We start from the raw sequence: 13,978 nt of genomic DNA, 5'->3' as shown, positions 1-13,978 counted from the left end.
TATCAGAAAGCCTGATATTTTGCCAGAATATTCTTTCAGTAAGGAAAATATTTTGGTTCATGTTGCTGCCCTTCAACTGCATGATGGGGTGCTGTCACCACTGTCTGTGGAGGCGTCTCCCTTGGGCCGCCGAGCATGGTTTCGTGTGTTTGTTAGCCAGGGAAGTGAACTGTTTTCATATTCTAGATCAATAAACTGTAGTAGAAAATTGAAAATGTGCTATGAAAAATCATTAACCAGAGAAACCATACTGTTCTTGAGTTTTGGATCTGAAGAAATAAATAACACTTGATCGTTCTTATAGTTTGTATTTTACAAGCTTAGCTCTGGTGAAACGGAATATCAGAAAATTCGGAATCAGTGTCACTTTGCTTCCTCAGTGGCCAGATCAGTAGATATAAATTGAGCTTTATGGAATAGTTTTGGTTTTCAAGAAGCTTTTTACTAGTCAAAAGCACTAACATGGCAATGGAAAGCAAGGTACATACAATTCAGTAGTCATTCAAGTCATGACTTTGTTATGTTTTGATGTAGCTTTACAATCACTTAGCCGAATAAAACTCTAAAGTGCTGTAACTGCCAGGTTGCTTTATCTAATTTATGAAACAGAGTCAAAGGAATCAACAATAACCCTCCATTTACCATTATTAGATTAGCTATTACTAAAACTGCAGAAAGTATATAACCCTTTACTTTGTGTTCACTTGAATTTGGTTATTAAGCTTTGATGGATCTTTTATTTAACCAAATGCCTTTGTTTACAAGAGTGAGCACGTTAAAACTTTTGTGTTCTGAATTTGATGTGGGCATTTTAGAACATGTTTCCCACAAAGATATGTTGAAATCATAGATTCCTTTTATCTTCAGTTCAAACTAGTTAGGGTCCTGTCTTTCTTCCTGATTCTAATAAATATCTTTTCCCCAGGAATATTGCTAGGCATTAACAGACATGAAAGTACTTCTCATGGCAGCTATCTAAAAATTGAATTTTTAAAATTAAACATCTGATGGGCTGAAATGTTTTATATCTGATATTTAAGAGATATTTTGATTATTGCCAAAAGGAAATTCCTTCATGCTGCCTGCATTGTTTATGGATGCTGTCATATGTCACACCGTGGTAGAACAGAGACTCTGAAAGGACTCAGCCTTTGATTTGTACCTTAGTTCTTTCACTTATCTGCTTGTGACCTTAGATTCCATCTCTTAGGATGGTAGATTAGCTCTAATTGCCCTGCCCTTCCTGAACAACAGAGTTTGTAATAGTACTTATCTCATAATACTATGAGGAAATGCATGTAAAGCCATTAAGGTTACTATCATAACTTGCCTGTGTGCGAAGGTGTGTATGTCTGTTCATATTCAGTATGTGTTGGTGACTTGAGTAAAACATTTTTGATTTAAATTTGTTATATTGTTATAGTAGTAGAAATGCTGATTGCCATTCAAGACTTAATATTGTAATGTCATAACTACATCTAAAAGTGACATGGAGCATTTAGAGATGCAACTTGAAGACACATCACCATGAAAGTGGCTATTTCAATTGATAAGATTGGAACCTGTGAACTCAGAATATATTCCAAAGAAGTCTTACTGCGTTCTAGAGACCTCCACTCAGTTTTATTTCAATTTTTTAAATTGAAGTATTGACTAGGCTAAAAGTGGCTTTGTTTTGCTTTTGTGTCAGGGACACATCTGGCAGTACTCGGGGGCTAGTCCTGGCTCTGTGCTCAGAAGTGACCCCCTGTTCAGTGCTCAGGGGATTCATGATATGTGGTGTGGAATCAAACTGGGGTCAGCACGATGAAAAGTAAGTGTCTTCATCCCTGTATTGTGAGTGTTTTCATTACATGAACTACAAATCTGTCCAATCTGAAGAACTCTATTGACAATTTGTTATTATACTTTTACCAACTATATCTGTTTTCGTTGTCTGTTAACATCTTTTTAACAGTCTTGTTCCTTTCATATTTTTCATCTTAATCTCTCTCCTTTACATCAACTGCACCCAATGTCCTTTAGTCACTCCTAGAGCAACACTAAGAAGGGAGGAGCATGGGAGACATAATCTCTCACAATGGTTGCCTGCATTTTTTTTTAAGAAATTAAAGAATTTCTTTTTGTTTAAACACTGTGATTTATGATGCCAAAGTTGTTCACAATACAGTTGTTTCCGTTGTTTCTGACAGTTTGTGTTCCAGTACCATCAGCGTGACCTTTTATCCACTTATGTCCCCAGTTTTCCTCCCAACCCCAACCTTTTCTCTTTGACACATAACAAATTTACTATATATTGTTTACGCCAACAAAACTTAAAGAAATGGCAAATAGGAATTATCAGAAAATTAAATAAGATTTGTTATTTATTGGTTATTTTTATGTTATTTATTAAGAAAATTAAATAAACCAATTTGTGATTGCTATATGATTTTAACCTACTTAAAAAAGGAAATTAAATCCATTTAATAACATGCCTATTCTCATTTACAAAAGTTTTTCACTCTAGAATCTATGTGTATTATATTAAATTTTATTTTGTACTTGCATCTTTTTATGGTAATAATCATTTTGTTTAATAACCATTTTAGGTAATAATTATCTGTTTTTAATGAAATTCAAAAAATTTGTGTTAATGTATTTTGGAGTTTACATGAAATAGGTAAGGCCTACATATATCATTTTTCCCCTACACTTTACTTAAACACTGTGGTTTACAAGTTGTTCATGATGACTTATTATAGGAATTCAATATTACACCACCAATCCCATCACTATTGTCACCTTCTCTCTACCATTATTTCCAATTTTCCCAACCCCCTCAAGCCTGTCCCTGGAGCAAGCCCACAATAATATTTTATATTGCTGGTTACCAATAAATTGCTAATGTAATGACCAAAAAATATTTCCCTAGAAAAAATTAGTGTAAATTGTTGTATCTCATCATGGAGACATTAAGTCTTTGGATGAGGGATTATTAAGATGTTGTTACAAGTTAAGCCTCTGTGTTAGTGTTTTGTTAACTGATATTGGTTGCCTCCTACGTTACAGTCCATCCAAACTCGTGTGTTAATACTGATTCTCAGTGTTTTGGCATGCTCTAGGAAGTCCAGAATTTTTGACGGGGCAGTACATCTGGAATTAAATTTTTTAACTGGACTGAAGCTTTCGGGTGTGGGAGTGACTGCTGGAGGTTCCAGAAACTCAGGGAGGTGGGGGAAGGTAGCCCATCCCACACGGAGAAAGCCTGAAGATTTCAGTCACAGAGACCTTCTTAGCTGAGTTCTTGGTGGGTTAATTTTTTGGTGAGGTTCAGTTATGAGACAATGGAGTCTGGCTGGAGGTATGGTGGTGACTGTGGAGAGTGGAAGTGATTGGCTGTCAAGGCTTTGTTTTGGTGGATGCTGGCCCAACACTCTCCACTTTCGGCAAATTTATGTGGTTCTTCCAGGGATGGAATTTTTCTCTTCACAATGCATCATCTTCTTTTGGCTCAAATAATAAGTCATAGAGCAATGAAAGCTTCTCTAGCTGAGAGAGTTTGAGGAAGGAAACACTGTTAGGACTGTACTGTTAGTATAATGAAAAATAAGATAACATTTAAAGACAGTCTCTGCTTCAACTTCATATTGACAATACCTCACACTGGAGTCAGGGATTGAGGGCTTACTGAATACACCATCTGGCAAAATGCGGAAGGTTAGTTTTGTGCCAACTGAAAAAGCTGTATCAATTCCAACTCTTGTGTACTTTGCACATTACTGGATGCCTAGCAAAACGTTTATCACTTTTTAATTAGGAAGGACTAGGGGGATTTTAGTACCCCCAAGAAAATGTCAGTAGCCCAAAGATAGAAAACATGTCTAGTGCATCATCAAATGTGTTAGATGTTTAACTTTGGGGCTGTATAGGATATGAATGGTTCATACTCAGATATTTGTTATGGATGTGTCTTTGGTCTGTCTGGGTGGCACTGGAGACCTGGTCTTTGTGTTATTCTGACAATTCCACAGCATGTGTCTACTCCAGCATGGCCAGGCTTTGGGAAAAAACATTCCAGAAGATCAGCCCTGTTCTGCTTCTTGGCCTATCGATGCAAACTGTGGCCTATCATGTTCAGTAAAATGAAAATTTGTCCAATGGAATTTGCCTGACTGGCAGAATAGTTTAAATGTCAGATGCTATTAGGCCTAGATATAAATATTATGTTTCTATTGTTAATTAATTGCAGCGCCTCAGTACCAGTGATCCAAAATCCAATTTAGTTTGCTATAGTCTAGTGGATAAGGGCCATAGATAACGAATTCAGAGGGAAAGAATGTATTCAGATTTTCCATTGTATCTGTCAATGTCTTCTTAGAAAAACAGCAAATTTTGGCGTGTCACAGAAGTACAAGAGGTACAAAACAAGACAGAATTAAGACTCATTGTCTTTTGAAACCTCTCAAATGCTACCATTGAATCTCCTCTTTTGCCATTTTTTTAGTCAGTTCCCAACATCAAAAGCCCCCAAATATGCTTCTCCATGCTCTCTCTTTGATCCTTACCCGCCCCCTACCCCTTTAGGCTTCCACCCCTGAGTCTATTATGTTCATAGCTTACTTCAGAGTTGTAGAAGTGAGGTTGCTAGTCCTGTAATCTTTCTCATTTCTCTTTGCAGTGCTGCCTTTCCTAGCTTCCATTTGCTGTCAACTGTTCCTTTCTTTTTCTTTTTTATCCTTTGTTTTGGTCCCCAGGCTCTCTCAACAGCCTGTCTGTCAAGTCTGCCACTGTTTGTTAAGATCATTTTGCTTCCAAATGCAGCTGGTGGCTGAATATCTCTCAGAATAATGCAGCTAGAATTATCTGTATTAGAAAGGGGCCCAGACCTGAAAACTGTGCTTGTAAAACCACGAAAATGTAGGTGTTGGTGACGGCCATCATCAACCAGTATTTTGTTTGTGAGCCAGGCATCTCACCCTGCTACCTCCAGAATTTCAAAGGCAAGTGGGTGTGCCAGGTAGAAGCAGGCTAATTAAGAGTATGGGAGGCAGGACTAATGTGATTCAGTGGTCAGGGACCCTCATTTAATTCCTGGCATCCTGGTCCATGCCAACCCCACTCAGCCCTTGTGATGATGCCAGCAGAGAAGAGCAGGGAAGAAAAGATGAACTTTGGTCCACTCTGATTTTCCCTGTCCACCAGTGCCTGTCAGACTGAAAATGAGAGGGAGGGAGGCCAAAGAATGTTCCAGATGGTGAGTTCAGAGGAGGGCACAACCAGACTCCCTCTCTGTCCTGACGTAACTGGGCCATCAGAGCACTGGTCAGGAGCCAGGAGGAGCACAGGCTGCTGCCTGACCCTGCTGTGGAGTGGGGGGCTGACAGAATAGTCCACCTTGGCTTGGTGGGCATAGATTCAAAGCACGCACATGTGCTGCATTCATTCTGGTGGGAGGTTGGGCCCTTCATCTTGGATTCCTCTTATGGGTGGAGGGAGGGGTCCCCATTTCATGTAGTCTCCTCTAGAAACATAACAGGGACATTGGTATACTCCATGCTCTCAGTTCCTTCCTTCCAAATGAATCAGTCATGTAAGCAAGGTGACCTTAGGCAGATGGGTGGTGGCAGTGACAGCAGTGGCCCTCCATCCTTGGACAGACCTGCACGTGGACAGCAGTTCCAGGCAGCAGGGGTTTGGTGAGGACACGGCACACTGACTGTCACTCTCCACACCTCATGGTGACACAACTTGATAACAGATTTTAGCGTTTGTTGAAAAGCATCCAGGGCTGATATTCCAGGAATAGGATTTAGCGCAAATGGGAATGATTTTTTTTTTTCAGGTGAAGATCTGTGTCATGATGTTAAATACTGAATATCTGTCTGCCCTTCCTTAAAAATTGAATTTTTCCTTTTCGATAATAGCATCTGCACAACCTCAGTTCTTTCTGAAATGAACCTCTTTTTCTCAAATTCAGGTTATTGCAGTTGGGGGAGGGTTTGTACTACTGGGAGCAGAGCTGTTTGACTTGAAATGTCATCCCATTCTGAGAAAACATACTGGGGCCATGCTAGGGCATCCCTGTGCAAATGTCACTCTGTCAGAGTGTCTCTCCTGGGATCAGACATGCCATGGTACTTTCCAGTCCTGTCTGGGTGGTCAGACGAAGCCACCAACTCCCTGTAACTGGCGAGGGTCCTGGTCTCTGAGATTTCATAGAATTTAATTTGTTTCTCACTCTCTTAACTGCAAGATGCTCACTATTGACAAATTGGTCTTCTATTCAAATGTATGTAATGATTTTCCAGAGCTTATACTTGGAAATTTAACTTTTTCTGAGGCCTGGAAAATATGACAACATTGAACAGGTGTGACATGATGCATTATGTTTTATTTCTTTGTGTGTTTCCATATTGACTCAAGCTGTGAAAGTATAGTTTTTCTGGAGGGGCGGGGAGAGAGAAAGAGAGAGAGAGAAAAGAGAGAGAAAAGGAGAGAGAGAAGAGAGAGAGAAAAGAGAGAGAAAAGGAGAGAGAGAAGAGAGAGAGAAAAGAGAGAGAAAAGGAGAGAGAGAAGAGAGGAGAGAAGAGCGAAAGAGAAGAGAGGATAGAGGAGACAGAGCTATTTTCATCTTAGAAGGCCTAAAATAAAAAATAAGAAAAATAATACAAAACACAAGGGGCAGAAAGATAGTACAGGGGTTAAAGTGTTTGCCTTGCATGTGACTAACCCTTGTAAGTGGTTTGATCCCTGACACTACATATGGTTCTCCAAATACCAAAAGAAATGTTCCTTGAGCATAGAACTTAGGATATACCACTAAGTATAGTTCAAACCCCACACTCAAACAAATAAAAAAACAAACCCTCAGAAGTCTCCCCCAAACAAGAACAAAAATAAAATTAAACTAAGAACTCCAAAACTAACCTCAACTTGAGAATTTTTAGTTTTCAATTTTAATATAAATTTATAATATTCCTTTATTAAAATATTTTATTGAGGGGCCAAATAGTGCCGATAATATACCAGTTAAGGTGCTTGCCTTGCATGTCTGACCTGAATTTGGTCCTTGCCACCCCTTTTGGTCCCCTGAGTACTGCCAGGAGTGATCCCTGAATGTAGAGCCAGGAGTAAGACTTGAGCACCTGTGGTTGAAGCCCCATACCAAAAATAAATTAAAAAGTTTAAAAAATGTCTTGAATACGTAATTTGTACTGTCAAAGAATATATAGATTTAGCAATAATATCAATGATTAAATTTTGTTTAATTTTTGTTCTAATGTAGTGTTTCCTGAAGAGGACAGTGGAATGATCTAGTTGGGAGATGGTAGTAGCCTGGAGCGTAGTTGGGGTACTTTCTGTTTATTTACTTAAAGAAAGTAGATTTCCAGAAGGGTACTGAGTGATTTTTTTTCCTGGAAAGGGTGCTATAGACCAACTATATTTAGGAACTGCTGGTATAGAAGAAAGACTTTCAAATATATTTTGCCATTATTGATCAGTTTCCTGGTGAGTAACAAAACTTATTCCGATCACCCTGCTGAAACATGCCCTACTAAAAAACAAATAGATACTGAGCTACAATGTATAGAAATATATTGAAGAAGTTCTGGGCTCTTGAAATCTTTGCTGCTATTCTTGTGAGGGTTTAAATTAGTATGCAGATTTTCCAATAATTCCATGTGTTAAAAATATTCATGTAACATCAGGTCATTTTACTAGGGCTATGTTTTCCAACTGCCTGGTTTTCCACGATAGGTAGAAAAAGGCTTAAGAATATTCTCTTAGTTGAAAATTGGCTATCATTTGAAAAAATGTTGTAATAATTTGTCTGCAGTAACAGTTCACTGAACAGAGAATAAAAATGAGAATGAGAGTTGAATTTATTCAGTGTCTTTATTCTCGTGTCTTGTCTTCATTCCTGAGTGAACAGACTTCTTTCCTAGGTATGTAGGTAATTGTTAAAGACTTAAAGGTCAAAAACCAATCTCTTACCATGGCAGTCACATCAGGTGAGGTCTGGAGGAGGGAGCCTTGGAGGCACATTCCTCAGTACCTGGCAGCCTTGCCTTAAGTGAGGTGTGGTTGGATGGTTCCCAGAATCAAACTCCCATTGGGAGAAGATGAAGCACAATTAAAGGAGATTTCTACATTTGAGGAAGACAGTTGTTTAAATTCAGTTTTTCAGGGAGCTCTGGGGGCTGGGTAATGGATTGAAGGGCTAGAGGGTGGTAAAGATTTTCTGTGAGACAACTCTCTGAAAAATGTTCCAGGATGAATCAGTGTGTTATTGGTCTGTACTTCTCTGCTTCTACAGTTATGTCTTTTAGGAATGGATGAAGCCCAAACTCTATTTGGATTCATTTAAATCTAATTTATGTCTTGCAGGAGGTCAGATGAAGGTTATAGTCTTTCGGCTCTATTACGGAATGTGGATGAGTTAGACTTGAGGAGAGTGGAAGTAGAATAATGCATTGCAGCTGCACTGGAAATGTTTTTACAGACTGTAAAAGTTTAGGTCTTTGGGGTTTTTTAGCTCAAGACTAGGTTGAGAGGCTAATCGGGATTTTTGTGCAGAGATTTTGTGCTTTGAGCACTGGCATAGGAGTTTTTGGATTCTGACCTACTTCCACATTAGACAAGGAGTAGACATAGATGCACAAATGTTCAGGCACTGAAAATTTGCACAAAGAATGGAGACTTTATCTGTACTAGCTTATTCAACTAGATTTTATTGAATGATTATTGAATGTAGAATGGCATGGAAACTGATGCTTACACTGTGGACAGGTTGAGGGTAGTTTAAATGGAGACGACCCTGATTAGGTGCTAAAATGTAACACAAGAAAGTAATTGTGTAGGATAATAGATTATCCTACCACAAGACATTATATGTTTTTAGTTTATTTCACTTTGGTTCCTCTTTGATGTAGCGTCTTCTATGTTTTTTCCCTACAAACTAATTTTTTAATCAGCGTAAAAAATACCAAATAAAGAAAGGCAAATAAAATTTATAGTGAATATAAATGTACCATAGCTGTTACAGGATTTCAGAGTTGAACTGTGTCATCCTGCGTTACCTGCAATGAACACACTCGAGCATCATTATATAGTTTTCAGTACTTCTCTCGAATTCTCTTTATGTTTTAGATGTTTGTATTTTTTTTAAATAAATTCATGGCAGGTTAAAAATATTTCAAACATGTTGGAAACATTCAAAAACATTCTCCTTTATTAGATGTAATCTATTTAGTCTGCTGACATGTCTTAACTGATTTTGAATGTTTTCTTGTGTTTTCTCTTTCCTTTGCTTCTTTTCCCCGCCAATTCTCATCTTTTTATTGATGGTTCTTTTCTCCAGATTCTTCCCTCCATTGCTTTGGGATTTTTATTCTTCTACTGATTATTCTAGTATGCTTTAAAATTGTGAAATAGAGCATCACATGCAAAATTATTTCTGAAAGTGTATAAATGTGTATTTATTTATAGTAATAAGAATGTGATAAGCAGAGCTTCTATATTACTCTCCCCAGACCGGTAAAAAGAGCATAATTTTATCCAGCATCCTACTTATTTCCCATGTTTCTCCTGTATTGTATCTCCTTTTCTCCTTTCCATTCTCAAGAGAACTTTTATTATTATTTTATTTTTATTTTGGTCCACAGCCGATGATGCTGGGGACTTCTCCTTGCGTGAAGCTCAGAGGTTGTTCCTGACTGTGCTCAGGGTGACCTCTGGTACCGGGAATCAAATCCTGACTCCTGCATATGAAACACATGCTCCAGCACTCTGTGCCATTTCCCTGAACTTCTTAAAATAAACTTAATGTGAACTTTGTGTTAAGCATTTTTTGTTTTTTCTTTACAGTATTTTCTATCACTTCCAGTCCAAAACAAGAATTTTTTTGAATAGTATATATGAAATAATATTATATTAGCCTGCTATGAATTGCCACCTTTGTTTCACATTGTATTTTTGAGAAACGTCAAATGTGTGTGACTATACTTACTAGACTTAACTATCTTGTTTGCTAATTTCTTTCTTTACTATTTCTTTCTGTTCCATAATCTTCGTTTCTGGATCAGTTTTTTCCCCTCAAGTGTATATTTTATTATTTTACCAAAGTAAAGTACATGAGTTGTAAGCAATGATCTTATTTAAAAGTTTTAAGTTTTATTTATTTATTCATTTTGCTTTTTGAGTCATGCTCGACAATGCACAGGGGTTACTCCTGGCTCTGCACTCAGGAATTACCCCTGGTGGTGCTCAAGGGACCATATGGGATGCTGGGAATCGAACCCGGGTTGGCCACCTGCAAGGCAAACTTCCTACCCGCTGTGCTATTGCTCCAGTTCCCCCAATTTTTTTCTTTTTGGCCATTCTTGATAGGTTTTAAATGACTGTAGAATTTTTGATGAACTTTTCCTCCTAAGTACCATGAATGTGTTAGTGTTATTCCATTGTTGTCTTGTTTTTATTTTTGCTGATGCCAAGTTGCTTTGCAAAAAGTCTGTCTCTTTACACTTTATTTCTATTGTTTTGTGGATTCCTTCTGATATACCCGTGACATATTTGATATGCCAATCACAGTAACAAGTGTCACAATGGAGACGTTAACTGGGCCTGCTCAAACAAGTCAGTGAACAATGGGAGGACAGTGACAGTGATATCTGTGAATTTGTGTTAATTTATTTTGTTAAGGTCTTGGTGTGTTTTTATTTTTTCAAAAAAAATCTTTAATTTAAATTTTTTTGTACATTTTGGCTTTTATTTCATATTGAGTTTTTTCTTTGAAATTCACCATATGGTATTTAAAAAAATACAGTATGTTGATGTGTTTGAAATGGGAATGGATCTATAGCTCAATGCCATGCATCCATGCAATCTATAAGTCAAGTCTCATTATTAGCAAAATATAACAGTAAAATTTTTGTTTTTTTCGGGGTGGGGGTCCCAGCACTTGTGCTCAGGGCTTACTCCTGGCGCTGTGATCAGGCATAACTTCTGGCAGTGCTTGGAAGACAGATATCCTGGATTTGAATGAGGATTGGCTTCTTTCAGTCCTAAGGCAAGGACCTTAACTACACTAACTACTATATTCTACCTAGTCATCTTCATGTTAGGCAACTCCCAACCCTATTTCATCTATATAACACAGGAAGGAGAAACTTTTTACATTATGCTGTGAGAGAAGAGTACATATCTCTTGCATTGACATGGAAAGATTCACATTGTAGTTCATAAATATGATCTTGTTCTGTAGTGATCATGCTTTAGTGGTAGTGGGTTCTTTGAAGGGACAGAGCATTCTGGGGGGAAATAGCAAGTAAGTGCTAAAGAAGTTATTTAGCCCATTGGAAAAAGAAAAAGAAGATAGAAAAACCATGGAGTAGTTGGTAATTTTAAAGTATGATGCATTTAGATGTCAGGACCTAGTTAATTTTTGATAAAGGAGCAAAAAGTATGAAGTGGAGCAAGTGAAGGCTCTTCACGAAGTGGTGCTGGGAAAAATGGTCAGGCACGTACAAAAAAAAATGAATTCAGACTCCTTCTAACACCATGTACAAAAAGTGTATCATAATGTTTTAAAAGCCTTGATAACAGAACTGAATCCATAAGTTATATTGAGGGAAACATAGGCAGAACACTCCATGACACTGAAACTAAGGGTATCTTCAAGGATTCAATGCTATTGGCCAAGCCAATGGGAGCAAAGGAAAACAAATGCTATTTCATCAAATTAAGGAGCCTTTCTGAACCTCAAATGAAACCGATAACTAGAAAAATAAGACATCATACAGACTTGGAGAAAATATTTGCCCAACAATTATCTAATAAAGGGTTAATATACAAGACATATAAAGTACTTCTAGGATATTTCTATGTGTATATATGTTTATATATATACATATATACACAAAATAAAAACAACAAACCCACAAAACATGAGGTGAAAAGATGAGCATTAACTTCCGTAAAGATAAGGGATATTCTGGATAAACTTTCAGTATCAGTTTTGCAAACCACTGTGCCCAAAAGGGGGGGAGAGAGAGAGAGAGAGAGAGAGAGAGAGAGAGAGAGAGAGAGAGAGAGAGAGAGAGAGAGAGAAGAAAAGCACCTGCTGAAGAGGCAGGGGTGGGGAGTGATGGGAGAGAACCTGGGGACACTGGTGCTGGGAAATATACACAGGTGGAGGGATGGGTATTGGAATGTTGTATGACTGAAATCCAATCACGAACAGCTTTGTAAAATAAATAAATAATTAAAAATATTAAAAAAAGAAACTTCCCTAAAAAAGACATACAAAGGGTCAAAAGGCATATGAAAAATTTCTTCGCATCACTAATTATCAGAAAATGCAAATCAAAATAACCATGAGATAGTACCACAGAGATTGACTGATATCAAAAAGAACAAAAGCCATTGCTGGCATGGATGTGGGGAAAAGGGGATCCCCATTCACTGCTGGTAGAAATGTAGATTGGTTCAGTTGTCTTGACAAGCAATGTAGACATTTATCAAAAAATAGGAATTGAGTTTCCACTTGTGGTTTCTCAATTCCATTTCTTGGTGTTTATTCCAACACCCCCTAAACACTAGAAAAGGCATTTGCACTCCTATGTTTATTGAAGCACTATTTACAATAGCCAAGGTATGGAAACATCCCGAGTGTTCAAGAATAGATGACTGACTAAAGAAACTGTGGTACATATACAATGGAATATGCTAGTCTGTGAGAAAAGATGCGATTTCCTACTTCATGGGTGGATCTGGAGAGTATCATGCTAAGTGAAATTCATCAGAAGGAGAGGGAATAACACAGAATATTCTCTCTCATATGTGGAATATAGCAAAAACATTGTAGAGGAATAACAATTTTCCAAAGGCAACAGAAATTGAGAACTAGTCTTCAGTAAGATGCAGACCGCAGGGGAGAAAAGATGGTGGGGGCCAGCAGGGGGGCAGCTATGAAGGGAAATGATCTCTCTGGGCGAGGGATCTTCCAGTCAAGTTGGAATGCGTCAGACATGAAACCTTATCAGTAACAGTGTTGTGAATCACAAGCTCTAAAATTAAAAAAAATAATAATTATAAGTGCCTGTCATAGAGACAGGTTGAGGGAGTGAGTTGGAGGAAACTGGGGACATTGGTGGAGGGAAGTTGACACTGGTAATGGGATTGATTTTGGAACATTTTGTGCCTGAAATAACTTTATAAATCACAGTACCTTAAAAGATAAAAAAAAATAAAAACACAAAAGGATGTCAGGACCTCGCCTGAATGAAAAATACACATATTTTAATTCTTTTAATTTTGACTATGGCATCACCATATGAGTAATGGTGACTTACTATAAAAGCAGTCCTTTGAAACTGTGATTTATTATTATTACTTGACTGTAATTTTCTAGATGTCCTGTTATATTGACTTGTGTGGGGTCAGTGTAAGATATCTTTTGGCATTAGGAAGCTTCATTTACCATGTTGATAATTGATTTGAAATGTCAAATATATCTTCCTCTTATTTTTTCCTCATTTCTCCTGAGAGAACATTGTATTCTACTTAGAGAAAAAAAAGATTGTGCCTAAAAGCTTTATACAGAGATATTCATGGGGGCAAGTGGTAAGGTCTGGAGTGGGAGGACCAAGCACCCTAAATGAATGGAATAGGCTATCCTAATTAAAACCTTTTCAAAGAAGTGGAAATTGAATGCTCAAGAAAGACGAGCATAAAAGAAATATAAAAATAAAATGCTTGGTGATAGTGAGTATGCTGCATAACTGTCACTGTCACTGTCACTGTCACTATCCTCCCGTTGTTCATCGATTTGCTCAAGCGGGCCCAGTAACGTCTCCATTGGAGACTTTGTTGTTACTGTGTTTGGCATATCGAATACATCACAATGTTATGGTAGCTTGCCATAACATTTAATTTGATTTTCATCTCTGCACTTTACGTGTCGTTTGAGTTTGGTCAAGGAATTTACAACCCGAAA

General features: G+C 37.7%; 1 protein-coding gene across 1 annotated transcript in view; it reads left to right on the top strand.

Moving 5' to 3' along the window:
• The window catches only part of FHIT (fragile histidine triad diadenosine triphosphatase), a 1,773,722-nt gene that overhangs the window by 24,627 nt on the left and 1,735,117 nt on the right, over positions 1–13,978 (top strand). The window lies entirely within an intron of this gene.

This window comes from Sorex fumeus, unplaced genomic scaffold (genome assembly GCF_029834395.1).
Source record: "Sorex fumeus unplaced genomic scaffold, SorFum_2.1 ptg000072l, whole genome shotgun sequence".
Lineage (NCBI taxonomy): Eukaryota > Metazoa > Chordata > Mammalia > Eulipotyphla > Soricidae > Sorex > Sorex fumeus.
This window is presented reverse-complemented; position numbering and strand designations above follow the sequence as displayed.